The sequence below is a fragment of the Lytechinus variegatus genome, chromosome 5 (genome assembly GCF_018143015.1).
Source record: "Lytechinus variegatus isolate NC3 chromosome 5, Lvar_3.0, whole genome shotgun sequence".
Classification (NCBI taxonomy): domain Eukaryota; kingdom Metazoa; phylum Echinodermata; class Echinoidea; order Temnopleuroida; family Toxopneustidae; genus Lytechinus; species Lytechinus variegatus.
In genome coordinates, this window is record NC_054744.1 from 9289727 (window position 1) to 9300455 (window position 10729).

At 35.3% G+C, this 10729-nt stretch overlaps 1 long non-coding RNA gene across 1 annotated transcript; it reads left to right on the forward strand.

The window, feature by feature from the left end:
• Window positions 1-3361: 3361 nt before the first annotated feature.
• On the forward strand, window positions 3362-6307 carry LOC121414756. The gene is made up of 2 exons (XR_005969904.1): window positions 3362-3517; window positions 4835-6307. It is a non-coding gene; the product is annotated as an uncharacterized LOC121414756 (long non-coding RNA).
• The last annotated feature ends 4422 nt before the right edge of the window (window positions 6308-10729 follow it).

The window sequence follows — 10729 nt, forward strand, 5'->3', positions numbered from 1 at the left end:
GAACACTGCTGAGGTGGGATCATCATATATGTAAATGTAATGTTTATTACAATGTAGCACAATACTTAGTTTAATGTAGAATAATATTTTATTTTTCAATGAAAACCATATTAATAATTTGATCTCTTATGTAATAGATAATTTATTTGTTAAGCGCATAGAGATTACCAATATTATGCGCTATATAAGTACAACATTATTATTCCTCACATCCGTTATGATGGATAGGCCATGAATATCAAGCAATTACTTAATCATATTTATGAAACAATCATCAGCAACAAAAGAATAGAAGAGAATGCCAATCTATATCAGTAGAAACGATTACAAAAATACATATGAAATAGAAATACTCCGGAAATTATTTTTGCCCAGTTGAACGTGGGCCTTGCAGCCACTTTGAAATTTAGGAAACAATATTAGCAAACAAGAGAAGAGAAAAGAGTGTCAACATCTGTATCGATGGAAACGATTGCAAATTGCATACGATTTAGGGACTTTATATACCTTTGCTAGAAATAGATTCATCACATCCGGGGGTTTTTCGCATTAACATTTCTTACATTCTTTGTAGATCAAACATCATATTACAGAAAGAATCTAGACAAAAGCATCTTAAAAAATAAAGATTTGGTCATCGCAGTTTAGAGTAAAGTAATTCTAAATAATTAGAGTAGTATATTCTCTGGGTATGATTTCATTAAAGGTAAAAGGTAAAAATGTTTAAAATGAGGGAATAATGTTTTGCCCCCCATGCAGTTCTTGCTGATTTTGGTAATTCACCATAATGTACAATTTACCAAAATGTGCTGCCTCACACCCACCTCTGTTTTCTATATGATCTAAAAGACACGCTAAAACCCTCAATAAATAAATCTTCGATTGGTCAATTTCATTTAAATGCTATAAATCATATAAATAAGCATTAGTACGAAATGCGGCTTTAAAAAGCGTAACAAAATAATGGTATGTTCTGCATTCAGGACTATTATAATATGATAGAAATATTGAATACTACAACTGAGAAAAAGAAAAAAGTCAGAACAGTGACCCCTCAAAATGACCGAATTTGGAGGACTGGAGGTACAGAACAATAAGCCAGTTCGTAGTTCCACTATGCGCATGATCCGAAGATTCTGCGCATGATCAGAGGAAGGTCATTGGTTTTAAAGTTACATGGTGGTATAAAATTTAATGAGATAAGCACGAACTTAGATTTCTTGATTATTCATATATTCTTTTGAATTGTGGTTTCATTTACATCAAAAAACAACAATGCGTCCACGAACGACTGGTATTTTACAGTTTGGCAAGTACATTATATTGTACAACATGCTATCATATGCATTCAAATTAAAAATGCAACAATTACCTTCAAAGAGTGTTCATTGATGTTCTATTCTAATCACCTGGGTCCCGTAACATAAAGGTTAGCGATCAATTGTACACTCATTTTTCACGATTGATTGTACATTGTAGTCTATGGAATCAATTGTAGAATAAATGTTCTACGATCATTGCAAAGTTTTGTGTTACATGCCCCTTGTCTATTCAATTTCTTCATCCTACTATTTAAGGCATGCTACGTAATATCTTTCTTTGAAATTTGCCTATCATAATGAAAGAAATGAAATGTCATTGTCCATGAAGTAACTACGAACTGGTCTATCTTTTCCAAGGTTTGGTTGATGGTGGTGGGGGGGGGTAATCGCTGCCCTTGGGAGAGGGGGGGGGTCACTAACCTTGGACAGTGGACAGCATCCGCGAGAGAAAAAACGCGGAAAACTGATAGTTTTGTATTCATTAACACAACCTAACCTACATACTTGACCATGGTGACATAAGGGCTATTCAAAATGACTATGCCCTCTCACATCACTCAGGTGCATCAGTTTAGACTTTCGTTTCAGGCTTTTATCGGAAAACATGGACAATGAAAATGTGTACCCGGGGAGCTTTTCACCAACATGTCCATCCGACAAGTTGTCAGACCTGACAACTTTCCTTGATTTTTTTGATTGGCTGAGAACACTAGCGTACCTACGGGGGGCAGGGGACAGGGGGCAGTCTGCCCCCCTGATCAGCCACAATCCATGCAAAGGACGTATACATGCCCCCCCCCCCCCCCGACGAGCTTGAAGACCTTTATTGCCCCCCTGACGAGTTTTGACGAGTTTGAAGACCTTTTTTTTATATATATGTTTATTTTTTCTTTTGCTTGTCAATTGTTTTTCTGGTACGAAACCCTTTATTTGTGATTTAAGACGGGTTTTTTTTTTTGGGGGGGTTGCTTGTCAATTTTTTTGCCCCCCTTGTGGAATATCCTAGGTACGCCACTGGCTGAGAAGCAATTTTACCATGGTAACAATTGGATAACAGGTCTTGTCGGATATGACAAGTCCTTTAGTGAAACACTCCCATGGTGTCTTCAACATTACATAGTTGGGACTTAAGTGATTTGAGAAAGGTCGATGAGTTTCTCTTTCATATTCACGTTGAATCAAAACGTTTTTATGCATTGATTACTTGTTTCATACGCACTGAAAACGGTTTTTCCACGAGGGCTCGCATGCCTCTGGGCAATAGTACTGAATTTTACTTTTGCGAGCCCTGGCCCATGGAAAAACGGTTTTCTTACTCTTTTCTTCTTCTCTTTCATTTCTACTCTATCCATATTTAATTATTCAATTTCAAATTGTATTTATGAAATTAAATTGTACAATCATTGTATGTTATTTATGGCCGAATGAATAATAATAATGATAATAATAATAAAATTCATTTAATTCTTGAGTGTGTCTGAAACCAAAGACTAGGCTTGATCTTCTGAGTCCATTTACATTGCGATGAATAGACCAGTTCGTGAATACTTCATGGACAATTTTGGTCAAATGACCTTTCATTTCTTTCATCATGATAGGCAGATTTTAAAGCAATGTATTACGTAAGCATGCCTTGCATAGCAGGATAAAGAAATTGAATAGACCAGGTGACTAGAATAGCACACCAGTGAACACTAAAGAGGGTATTTGTTGCATTTCTACTTTGAATGCATATTATAGCATGTTGCACAATGTACTGGCAAACTCTGAAATACCAGTCGTTAGTGAACGCATTGTTGTTTTTTGTGGATGTAAATTAAAAACACAATTCAAAAGAATATATGAATAATCAAGACATCAACATGATCAAAGTTGGTGCTTCTCTCATTACATTTAAACCACCATGTCACTTCAGTACCAATGACCTTCCTCTGACCATGCGCAGAATCTTTTGATCATGCGCAGAAAGGAACTACGAACTGGCTAATAGAGAGCTCTGTGCGTATTTGTGTGTGATTCACCATTTGCCTGACATATCACACGTTGTATCGTGTGCATAGTCTAGACTTTGCTCACAAGCAAGATGGCGGTTTCATGAGAAATGCTGCTGTAGTTGTTTTCGAAAGAAATCCTCTCACTAAACCTGCATCTTAGGATGTTTGTGACCCGAAGGAGCTGAACAAGAAAGCAAAGAGGTTGGTACTTTATTCGGCTTTCGTATTTTATTATGTTTACGTTGTTTTTTATGGAAGAAAATCATGCGCTTTTTATGAGATGTATATGTACTGTACATTATGGCACTCATCCCACGAACGAGGTTATATATTATGGTGACATTGTGTTGCACGTGATGTTTCTTTCGTATTGTGTTATTTCATATTAAATTGTTATAAAGAGGAAGAAATGCAGTTGTGAATGTAGATACCAGATTTCGATTATATAATCAGTGAAGTGGAAAGTCCCATGCACTTCCTTGATCTAAACAAGGTGCCTCAAAAAAAATGCAACCAATAATAGAATATGTATGTTTATTATTTAGTAATTCTGATTTACCGATATGATGTACCGCAGTAGAGGATCTAGCCTTTTGCTAAGAGGGGGGTAGACGAAATATTTGTCAAGTGAGAAAATGAAGAAATAAAGAAATTTTGTTCTTTTACCCCCCCCCCCCGTCGATCCACAACCCCTTCTCTTTTTTTATTTTAGGGAGCCAATGGGATTCAAACCCCTAGCCCCCCCCCATGATCAGTACATAATACGTTATGCCCTTTTTTCCTTCAACATAGGATTTATTATTTACAAATTAATTATTTGTAAATTTTCAAGGGAGTCCAAACCATATAAGCAATGCTTGCAGTGGACCCCCTCTGCCTCGCACCCTTATACCTCGGTCACATTTGCTCTACGACTGCCGTACGGCTAGTCGAAAACAGCCGTTTTAAAATGCTTTGTACAATCTACATAATAATGGGGTTTGAATAAAAATGAATAAAACGGCTGCGACCCTCAAGTTTAAAATAAAAGGTTACCCTCAACTTAAGATCAAATTGACGACTCCGGAGTTTGAGATAAAGTTGGCGCCCCTTTGGAATGAAATAAAACTGGCACCCCTCCCCATACCGCTATTAGTCTATTTTTTTTCTTCAATTTTTTTCTCCCTCTCTCTCATTTTAAAATTATTTTCCTTCCCCCCAGTCCTTCATTCAGTTTTCTTTTCACTAATATTCCCCTTCTCTAATTCCCCTTTCTCTTTCGTTGCCTCTTTTTTTTCATTTTTTTTTTTGTCTTTTTAGTCTTTTTTCATTCCCTTCCCTTTCTCTACTTTTTTATATCTACCCAACGGGCCACGGCCCGAGATACGCGATAAGATATGATCACGAAATTACATTACATTTAGCAATTTTTAATATTTTTACAGTAATTGTCTAAGGGTAATGACAATTGAACTTTTTTTCATTGATGTTAACTGTTGATATTTTCATATTTTCAATTCATTCCACTCTTCTTTACAGCTTTCATTTAAACGGAAGAATAAACAGATGAAGAAGAATGCATCCCCGACAACATAGATGCCAGTCACGTAAAAAAAAACCTTATTTCAACTTTCATTCGAATGCATCAGGACCACAACACTGCTGTCTGTATCTTCATAAATACTTTCGCCTTGTGTTATATGAAGACAATTAGAAACGAATGAATTGGTCTGTTGCAATGCCATGAATTCTAAGCACACTCATTATTGCATAAAATCATCTGGTAACATTCCGGGGTAACATTCTTCCTGATACGTTCTTCTCTCAGCTACATTCCATGCTTTGTCATGTAAATTGGCGCCAGCGTTGACCGCTGCAGACGACTGAACTTAGTACAAAATTAGTGCGTCATCTCATCTTAATCACGTGATGACCGAACATTCGCATTATTTTCCCCGAGGCAAGACTGGAGGACTTGAACGTCAAACAAAGTCGCGAAAATTAATTCAAGGGGAATTGTTTGTGTTGCAGACAGCATTATCATAATCAGCTGGTTTTAATATTTTCAACGATGGAAACTTGGAATATTGTATCAGTTTTAGAAGAATTCATAAAAAAAACTTCCTTGACTCCCGGATTTGACTACCACTACCAGTAACTCATCGTTAGCAGGCAAGGATGCTCGCGCCAGAGCTAGACCGCTCGGTACCGCAATATCTCCGGGGAGACCAGTCCGAACCTCTTGGGAGATTTGTTGATGGATCTCCGCCGAACACCGTGACTGTTGGATTATTCTATCCATGACTTTATCAACATAATCTTGATATTTTGTGAACGTTTGCGGGTGAAGGAATGTTTCTGGAGCTGCTCCACTGGATTTCATTTGAAAAAAAAACTTGTTTTGGAACTGATGTCCATGTTTGGATTGTTACTTTGTATTATGGATGGATTCACGGTGACGGTCATCAACGAGGACCAGATGAACAAGATCCGAGACTGAGCAAAAGGTTCCTGTCTGAGTGAGTCATTTTATCCATAGACCAATAATGCAATATTACTGATCTTAATAACATTATGAAATTTATGGAAAAGGGTTGTAAGATTGGATTTAATGCCAGGATTTGTAGTTTAAGTCAGTTAGGCCAAATTGTTAGGTGATAGGAGCCTGACTTAAGTCTTGGTCTTACTTGCCCTTTTCTGTAAGATTCACAGTGTTGTATCAAGAAGATTGCTGCGTTGTGACCTATGGATAATAGATTTTTTAAAGAATCTTATGTGCCGAAAGCCTTACAACTTTTTTTTCTTACAAAAAGGTTGTAAAGCTTTTTTGTGTAATTTCGATAATGATATTATTGTTATCGAATGTCGTTCCGTACATCCAGGGGCCACGGAAACGAGGACACTTTTTGTTAAATAGCTGTGTCCAAAAACATTTAAAAATATCATCTGATTGTGATTGTTTGCATTATCAGTCCCCTCTTTTGGCTCCGTACCCCTACCCCCCCCCCCCCCCAACAGTAAGCATGTTCAAAAATGTAAAAAACGACAGTCACTTTCAAAACGATTCCGTGGCTCCTGAAATCGAGAATCGGTCGTTCTGAGAAAATTGCAATCGTGCGGTGGTTTTCTCATCGGCTCGTCTCGAAATTTCGGCAAGTAAAATTATTACATCAACTTTTATGATCGTTGAAGCATCCAATCTGTATTTTCAAAATGGTGAGTTTTAAAATTTCGGTGCATTTTTTTAAATATTCATCGTATGCAAATAATGTGTAATCTTGTAGACAGTCCCATATTCTATAAAATTCTAAAGAATATTGGTGGTATGGAAAGAAGAAAAAATAAGAAGGTAGTAGTAGTAGTAGTAGTAGTAGTAATAGTAGTAGTGATTGTAGTATAGTAGTATGGAAAGGAGATGAAGTAGTAGTATGATAGTAGTAGTAGAAGTAGAAGTAGTAGTAGTAGTAGTAGTAGTAATAGTAGTAGTAGAAGCAGTAGGGAAGGAAAAAAAGAAAGGTTAGAGTTATCAAAAGAAGATGATGAAGAAGAGAAAGAAGCAGTCTGATGTAGTAGTAGTAGGAGGAGGAGGGTATGAAAGAATAGAAAAAAAGAAGACGAAGAAGAAAAAATAGTATGATAGGAGTAATAGAAGCAAAATAAAATTAATGTAAAAGTATTTGTATAGAATTATTGTAGGGTACTAGAATTAAGTCTTTTTGTCGGATTTACTCCATATCCAATTCTGGAGAGTATTCATTGTAATAGTAGTAGTAGAAATGTAGGGATAAAAGAAGAATCTGGAGAAGTAGAGGAAGAATCAAAAGAAGATGATGAAGAAGTAGAAGTATGATATAGTAGTAGCAGCAGTAGTAGTAGTAGTAGTAGTAGGAGTAATGTAAGAGACTAGTCATAGAAATATAGGGATAAAAGAAGAATATGGAGAAGTAGAGGAAGAAGAATCAAAAGAAGATGATGAAGAAGTACAAATCTGATATAGTAGCAGCAGCAGTAGTAGTAGTAATAGTGGTTGTAGTAGAAGTAGTAATGTAAGAGAGTAGTAGTAGAAATATAGGAATAAAAGAAGAATATGGAGAAGTACAGGAAGAAGAATCAAAAGAAGATGATGAAGAAGTAGAAGTCTGATATAGCAGTAGTAGTAGTAGCAGCAGCAGTAGTAGTAAATGTAGTAGTCATGTAAGAGAGTAGTATTAGAAATATAGGGATAAAAGAAGAATATGGAGAAGTACAGGAAGAAGAATCAAAAGAAAATGATGAAGAAGTAGAAGTCTGATATAGCAGTAGTAGTAGTAGTAGTAGTAGTAGTAGTAGCAGCAGCAGTAGTAGTAAATGTAGTAGTCATGTAAGAGAGTATAGTATTAGAAATATAGGGATAAAAGAAGAATATGGAGAAGTACAGGAAGAAGAATCAAAAGAAGATGATGAAGAAGTAGAAGTCTGATATAGTAGTAGTAGTAGTAGTAGAAGTAGTAGTAGTAGTAATGTAAGAGAGTAGTAGTAGAAATATAGGGATAAAAGAAGAATATGGAGAAGTATAGGAAGAAGAATCAAAAGAAGATGATGAAGAAGTAGAAGTGTAGTAGTAGTAATATTAGTAGTAATGTAGAAATATAGGGATAAAAAATAATATGGAGAAATAGAGGAAGAAGGATCAAAAGAAGATGATGAAGAAGTAGAAGTCTGATATAGTAACAGAAGCAGCAGTAGTAGTAGTAGTAGTAATATGAGAGAGTAGTAGTAGTAGTAGCAATATAGGGATAAAAGAAGAATATGGAGAAGTACTGGAAGAAGCATCAACAGAAAATGATGAACAAGTAGAAGTCTGATATAGCAGCAGTAGTAGTAGCAATATTAGTAGTAGTAGTAATGTAGTAGAAATTAGGGATAAAAGAACAATATGGAGAAATAGAGGAAGAAGAATCAAAAGAAGATGATGAAGAAGTAGAAGTCTGATATAGTAACAGCAGCAGCAGCAGCAGCAGTAGTAGTAGTAGTAGTAGTAGTAGTAGTAGTAGTAGTAGTAGTAGTAGTAATGTAAGAGAGTAGTAGTAGAAATATAGGGATAAAAGAAGAATATGGAGAAGTACAGGAAGAAGAATCAAAAGAAGATGATGAAGAAGTAGAAGTCTGATATAGCAGTAGTAGTAGTAATAGCAGCAGCAGTAGTAGAAGTAGTAGTAATGTAAGAGAGTAGTAGTAAAAATATAGGGATAAAAGAAGAATATGGAGAAGTCTGATAGCAGCAGCAGTAGTAGTATAATCAGATGGTAGACGTAGGAGAATTAAGTTTTAGTGAAAGCTATATGGAATTATTGAAAATTATTAGAAATCAATAGGCCTAATATTACAGAAATTATTCGATGCATTCCATCTAAACAGGAAAAACTATGAAAAGTGTATTAAATGGAGTTCAAAGGGATGTTTCGTAATTATCAATAACAGCTTTAGGTCCCACACGTATAGTAAAGAAATAAATCATAAATGAAGACAAGACTCTAATACAATGAGAAGAAAACCAAGAAGCAGGAGAAAGAGAGAAGAAAACGTATAATGTAAGAGGGATCTTATTTCTAGACATATTGTAAGAATAATCTTATTTCTAGATGTAATTTAGGAGGAATCTTATTTCTAGACGACGTAATGAAAGAAGAATTTTATATCTAGACTTAATGTATAATCATCTTATATCTAAACTAAATGTAAAATTAATATTATGTTAACTAAATAGAAGAGGGATCTTATATCTATACACAATGTAAGAATCTAATTTCTAGACTAACGATAATTTGAAGAACCAAAGTGTTTTATTAATACGGTATCTTGTTTCATTTACAGGTCTGGAATACACCGACTTTCTTACCCAGCGTCTGAATGTTTTATACACGCCGGATACTGGAGACAAACATAATGTACGTGTGGGTCTTTAACCCATGGAGCTATTAACCTATGGAACAATACAGCAATATCATTATTGATCTTAATGAAACTATGAATTCAAACGAGATGTGCTGTGAGATTGAGTTTATTGGCAGGATTTGTAGGAAAAATATACACAGATAGGGCCACAGTAGGAATAGGTGCCTGGCTGTAAGCTTGGTCTCAGCATGTCTCATTTTTATTCATTATTTCATGTCAAGAGGATTGCTGCATTGTTTCCATAAAAGTTTTTCTCTACCTTACTCCTTCGAAAAACAACAGAGGTTGTTATTACAATCGTAAACTAAAGCGTGTTGATTACTCACGGTAATGAGACTAATTTTAGCAGAAGCGATTAGCATTTTAAAAATCACTGGTTTGCAACATTCGTTCGTGTAATCGTTCTGTCATTTAGTCGTTCGTTTTTTCCGTTCGGTTAAGTCGAGTGCCAGTTCGTTTATTCGTTTGATAATTTGTTTCCTGCTTGTAGTTTTCGGAAAATGAAGAATGGTTAGCACAGCATATTTGGCCTCGTTCGATTCGATTGAATGTTTGCGGTAAGTTCATAATCTTCACATCTGCATTTTTATTTAAAAGTTTTGTTTTTATGCATTCCTTTCTAATGGTTTGGTGTGTTATATTTTTGGGGTTAACTTTGGTTATTATTGACAGCGTTGTAATTAAATGATAGAGATAGAAAGTCATACTTAATACAGAAAATGTGAACACGTTTCTTACACAAAGTAAGACACTGAAAGAGGCGAAGGAGAAGAAGAAAAAGATAAAGAAGAACGAAAGCTGATGAAGAATTATCTTATTTTTAGACATAATGTAAGAAGAATCTTAGTTCTAGACATATTGTAAAAGTAATCTTATTTCAGGACTTAATGTAAGGGGAATCTTAGTTCTAGACTTAATATAAAAGGAATCTTCTAGACCTAATGTAAGATGAATTTTAGTTCTATTATTGCAAGAGAAATCTTATTTCTAGACTAATGCAAGAGAATTTTTACATCTAGACATAATGCAACCAAGACAATCTTAACTCTAGACCTAATGTAAGTATCAAGACTATGATAATATGAAGAACCAACGCATTTTATTAACACGGTATCTTTTTTTTTATTTACAGGTCTGAAATACACCAACTATCTTACCCAGCGTTTGAATGAATTCCTTATACAGACCGGGCAACCAAGACAAACATACCTGTACGTTTGGGTCTTTAAACTTTGGAACAATACAGCAATATCATTATTGATCTTAATGAAACTATGAATCCAAACGAGATGTGCTGTGAGATTGAGTTTACTGGCAGGATTTGTAGGAAAATTTTACACAGATAGGGCCACAGTAGGAATAGGTGCCTGGCTGTAAACTTGGTCTGAGCATGTCTCATTTTTATTCGTTATTTCATGTCAAGAGGATTGCTGCACTGTTTCCTTAAGTTTTCCTCTGCTTGACTCCGTCGAAAAAAAAACAATAGAGGTTCTCGTTTTT